Raw genomic sequence first — 5371 nt, forward strand, 5'->3', positions numbered from 1 at the left:
CCCCCATGTGGTCACAAGATGGCCACCACAAGATGGCTGGCAGGGGCGGGCAGTTGGGGGGAACTGGACCAGCAGGGGAGGGCAGTTGGGGGCGACTGGGCCAGTAGGGGAGGGCGGTTGGGGGCGACCGGGCCAGTAGGGGAGGGCGGTTAAGGGCGACTGGGCCAGCAGGGGAGGGCAGTAGGGGGCGACCGGGCCTGCAGGGGAGGGCAATTAAGAGCGACTGGGCTGGCAGGGGAGGGCAGTTGGGGTGACCGGGCTGGCAGGGGAGGGCAATTGGGGATCAGGCCTGCAGGGGAGCAGTTAGCTGTCGATCAGGCTAGCAGGGGAGTGGTTAGGGGGTGATCAGGCTGGCAGGCAGAAGCAGTTAGGGGCAATTGGGCAGGCAGGTGAGCAGTTGGGAGCCAGCAGTCCCAAATTGTGAGAGGGATGTCCGACTGCCGGTTTAGGCCTAAACCGGCAATCAGACATCCCCCGAGGGGTTCCAGATTGGAGAGGGTGCAGGCTGGCTGAGGGACAACCCCCCCAGTGCATGAATTTTGTGCACTGGGCCTCTAGTTCTCTCATAATGATGCTGGGAACAGTCAGACCTTTGGTCCTGGGTTGTGGCTCTGCTCCAGGGCACTGGGGTTTGGCTAATGGTGAGTTGGGGAGCGATGGATGGGCTGGTCTCGGCTGTGGGGCAGGCAGGGTGAGGGGGACACCTGTGTGTGTGTGTGGGGGGGGTGCATGGAACCAGGACAAAGAACTGGGACAAGGTGACTAACTTGGGAAAAGAGGTGGGAAAAGTCCCTCCTCCCTCTGCTGGCAGAGGCCCCGCCTGGGGAGGGCAGGCACCGGAAGGGGCGCCAGTCTGCACGGGGTCTCAGGATGGGGCTCCGGGCGGATTAGTGGGGGATTGAGGATGAGGAGGGCGAACTGGACAGGAAGGAGTCAGACCCTTGGACATGTACGAATAACGCACGGGGGTGGAGGGGTGTGAGGGACAAGGCCTTCGAAGGTCTGCCTCTGGCCAGTAGGACAGGGGAGCGGGTGCCCCGAGGATGGGCAGGGAGTGCCAGTGGACGAGGCTGCTGGGATGGAGGAACTTCAGCAGGCGTAGCGTGACTCTGTTACTCATTCACGCTTTATGTGAAGGACTGTACGTGTGTGTCTGTGTGTGAAGATGAATACGACAAGAAACCGTTTCAGCACAGAGACCCTTTCTGCTTCCATGGACCTCTCCCATTCGTGTTGTGGTGAGAGAGGCAGTGGAATTTAGTGGGTCCGGGGCCCAGCCAGCATCTAGGACAGTGGTTCTCAACCTTCCTAACGCCGCGACCCTTTAATACAGTTCCTCATGTTGTGGTGACCCCCCAACCATAAAATTATTTTCGTTGCTACTTCATAACTGTAATTGTGCTGCTGTTATGAATCGTCATGTAAATATCTGATACGCAGGATGTCTTTTCATTGTTACAAATGGAACATAATGAAAGCATAGTGATTAATCACAAAAACAATAAATTATATATGTTTTTTCCGATGGTCTTAGGTGACCCCTGTGAAAGGGTCGTTTGACCCCCAAAGGGGTCGCGACCCACAGGTTGAGAACCGCTGGTCTAGCGTGACCTGCCGGGTCCCCGGGGACTCCCCCATGACGGTCCCCAGTCCCTGCTCTCTCCTCGACTGGAAAACGGGGCGCTAACGGGCCTGCCTCCAGCTGTCGGCGAGGAGGGAACAAATGAACCCACGCGAACAACGTCCCACGGAGCTGTGGGTGCAGGCGCTGCTCTGTTAGCAAAGTTGTGTACAAGCCAGAGAAACGTCATTGCTGTTCCTTAGCTTCGCCGCCGCGCACCCATAAAGCATCCTCACCAGCACGGCCCTTCTCCCGGAGCCTCCTGGGTTCCCAGTGCAGCCGGAACAGGGAGCTCCGCAGGGAGTTCCAGCTCCTCTCTGTCCTGAATTCACGTGTTGTGTCTCACCACATTCCCTCAAACGTCACAAGAACGTGAGCCACGGCGGCGGTAACATGGTTCCCGCTGGTTCGATTCTCACGGACACCAATTCGGTCGCTCGCTACTCAGGACGTCCAGGGCTTGTCTGGAAGAACTGACCTCAATCACATGGAAACTTCTACTTGTATTTTGCTCAGAATGTTTATTATTGTGAGGGCCCAATGTTTTCCTTCAGACCTTTCCATGTCTTTCCCCCGTCAAGGTGCTGAGGAAGAAGGATGAACTTTAAACAAGCCACGTTCCATCTTCGGAAGGGAGGCTGCTTGGCCAGCGAGCTGTTTCTCTGATCTGCAGCCAGATGTGGCCTCGCTGGAACGTAGGAGCGGCCACATTTGCCTGGATGAGCGGGCTGGCCCGTGGGTGCCTCTCCGGCTCCTGCGTTTTGTTCTGTGGTTGCAGAGTTGGGGGCGCCGTTCAGAGGCGCTGGGTGCTTGGTGACATGCACAGAGGTGCCCAGCGAGGGCAGGGGGCTGAGCCCAGCCTTCCAGGAGCCGGGGTGCACCTGGGGAGGGCACCCGCCTCTGTCTGCAGCCAGGGGGCTCGCCCTCCCAGAGGGGCTCGCCTTTCTCACGTGCATGAGGGCCCCTCAGGGCTGGAGGTGGACAGGAAGTTAGGGGGATGGTTTCCCGCACTTCCTTATGCCTCTGAAGGAGGAAGTTATACCAGAATCCTCCGTCCTTCACAAACCAGAGAGCACCTAACTGCGCCTCGTTTCATCTCGGTTCCATTGCAAATGATTCTCATCTTCTCTTTGTCCATCGACCAATTCGAGTTTTCTATTTCTTCTGGGGTCAGTTCTGGTATCATCTATATTTTTTAAAGTAATTGTCCCATAGAAATACAAGCAGCATTTCCTGGGGAAACGTACCCGATTTATTATTTTTTTTTAAAAAAATATCAGCAGCGCTGTTTACAGGGACAAAGACCTCGAAGGGAAGACCCAGTAACAGGGCGTGAGCAGACTCCGCTGCGGCAGCACCAGTTGGAGCAGCAGGCAGCCTTTCGCGGGCTGGGCTGAGTCCGATGGCTTTTATAACATGTAACTTGTAGAGAGCAGGATTCAGGGAAGTGTGTGCGACATGAGCTCAGTTTGCAAAAAACGGCGGTGAAACTCCTCCGACTGCCTGCTGGGGTCTGAGCCTGACTGTGAACTCGGTCACATTCCTTAACCTCCCAGAGCCTCTGACTCTTCACAGGGAGCAGTGGGGACAATAATGAGGGCGGCCCCTCAGAGTGTGGGGGCTGCACGGGACAGGCCTGGACTGGGCCGAAGGCAGCGTTTAAGAGTGAGCTGTGGTGCATGGTGTGTCTCAGCGCCCACGGGAGCAAAGGTGTGGTCGGGGGAGCACGGACAGGCGTGGTCGGGGGAGCAGGGACAGGTGTGGTCGGGGGAGCAGGGACAGGTGTGGTCAGGGAGAAGGGACAGGCGTGGTCGGGGGAACACGGACAGGTGTGGTTGGGGAGAAGGGACAGGCGTGGTCGGGGGAGCAGGGACAGGTGTGGTCAGGGAGAAGGGACAGGCGTGGTTGGGGGAGCACAGACAGGTGTGGTCGGGGAGAAGGGACAGGTGTGGTTGGGGGAGCACGGACAGGTGTGGTCGGGGAGAAGGGACAGGCGTGGTTGGGGGAGCACAGACAGGCGTGGTCGGGGGAGCGCGGACAGGCGTGGTCGGGTGGTCAGGGGAGCACAGACAGGCGTGGTCGGGGGAGCGCGGACAGGTGTGGTCGGGGGAGTGCGGACAGGCGTGGTCGGGTGGTCAGGGGAGCACAGACAGGTGTGGGTGCACCCACTCCAAGTGACCTGGGGAAGGGTTGGTGTGGAGGAAACGTTTATGGTAAAAGGCGTTAGATAAAAACCACCTGAAAGATGCCCCGTTTATGCAGCGATACGCATGCCCATGTGTGCGCATATTCATAGCAGCAACGACGGCAGGCAGCATGGCCATGATGCAGAAACCGGGCACTTTAAACAATTCTGTAAAATGAAATATGCGGAGACCCCACAGGAAAGCTGTTTCGTTTGATTATAAAGATGCAGCCGCAGAAGAGGAAGGGCTTCTGCCAGGAGAAGGCGAGGCCCAGGCAGGTGCCGGGAGGCGGGCACGGCCTCCTCTTGAGCAGAAGGAGAACGGAGAGAATGTGTCCCCTGTGCACAAAGCAGGGACGGAGGCGAGGGGCGGGGATGCTTGGGGTGAGGGGCGCGACTGGGCGGTGGCGAGGTCCCCCTGTGGCTGGACCTGAGGGTCAGAGTGACGGCCATCCGTCACTCAGCAAGTCTCCAGGTCCCAGCACCTGCTCCCGGGCCCGGGATGCGGGCAGCAGCCTTGGGCAGGCACCCCCTGGGCCCCTTAGGACGCGTCCGACATTTCCATCAACTCAGGGCGAGGCACCGTCATGATCCGGCTTCTGACGAGTGAGATCCTGAGGCTCGGACACGCAACATGGCTGCCCAGGGGCCGCGCAGGCAGGATGAGCTTCAGTCCCCATTCAAATCCACGCCACCTGCTTGCACAGACCCCTGGGGGCCTAGCCACACAGAATGCGTCCCTCTTCAGACTCATGGATAACGGTCTCAGCTGGTCTGAAGGAGGCAGAGATTTCCAAACTGTGTGGCCCGGACGGCGTGGCTCAGTGGTTGAGCGTTGACCTATGAACCAGGAGGTCACGGTTCGATTCCTGGTCAGGGCACAGGCCTGGGTTGTGGGCTCGATCCCCAGCGGGGGGCATGCAGGAGGCAGCCGATCCATGATTCTCTCTCATCATTGATGTTTCTATCTCTCTCTTCCTTTCCCGTCCTCTCTGAAACCAATTTTAAAACAATTTTTTAAAAAAGAAGCGTGTGTGTGTGTGTGTGTGTGTGTGTGTGTGTGTGTGGGGGGCGGGGGGGAGGGCAGTAGGGTCTGGATTAGGACCAGTAAAAGCAAACTTTTAACGATGTGTCGTGAATAAATAATTGGGAAGAGTCTGCCCAGAAAACCCTCCCTAGTATTGCAAAATAAAGGCCCTCGTCGGCCTGGTCGAGGCGAGCGCTCTGCGGAGGTTTCGTGGGCCAGACGCGCCCCGCAGCCAGTCCCCGAGCAATCAGGGCCGTTCTGTGCGCTCCCAGCACCTCACTTTATCTCACACAAAGTAATTTCATTCCGGAGTTGACAATATTATGAGATTGGAACAAATCCCGGGGACCCAGGAATGAAAGCACTTAAAAGTTTGTGACATCTGTTTTTATTAAAAGTTGACATCGTTTATCAAATAATATTTATAGCAACCCCCCTCCTGCAGTTCGAGAGGGGCCTGGGCTCAGGAGAAACCATCAGTTATTGCCTTAAATTACAACGGAGCCCGGAGCGCACCCTCACGCCGAGGCCGCGGGCG

The sequence above is a fragment of the Myotis brandtii genome, unplaced genomic scaffold (genome assembly GCF_000412655.1).
Source record: "Myotis brandtii unplaced genomic scaffold, ASM41265v1 scaffold434, whole genome shotgun sequence".
Lineage (NCBI taxonomy): Eukaryota > Metazoa > Chordata > Mammalia > Chiroptera > Vespertilionidae > Myotis > Myotis brandtii.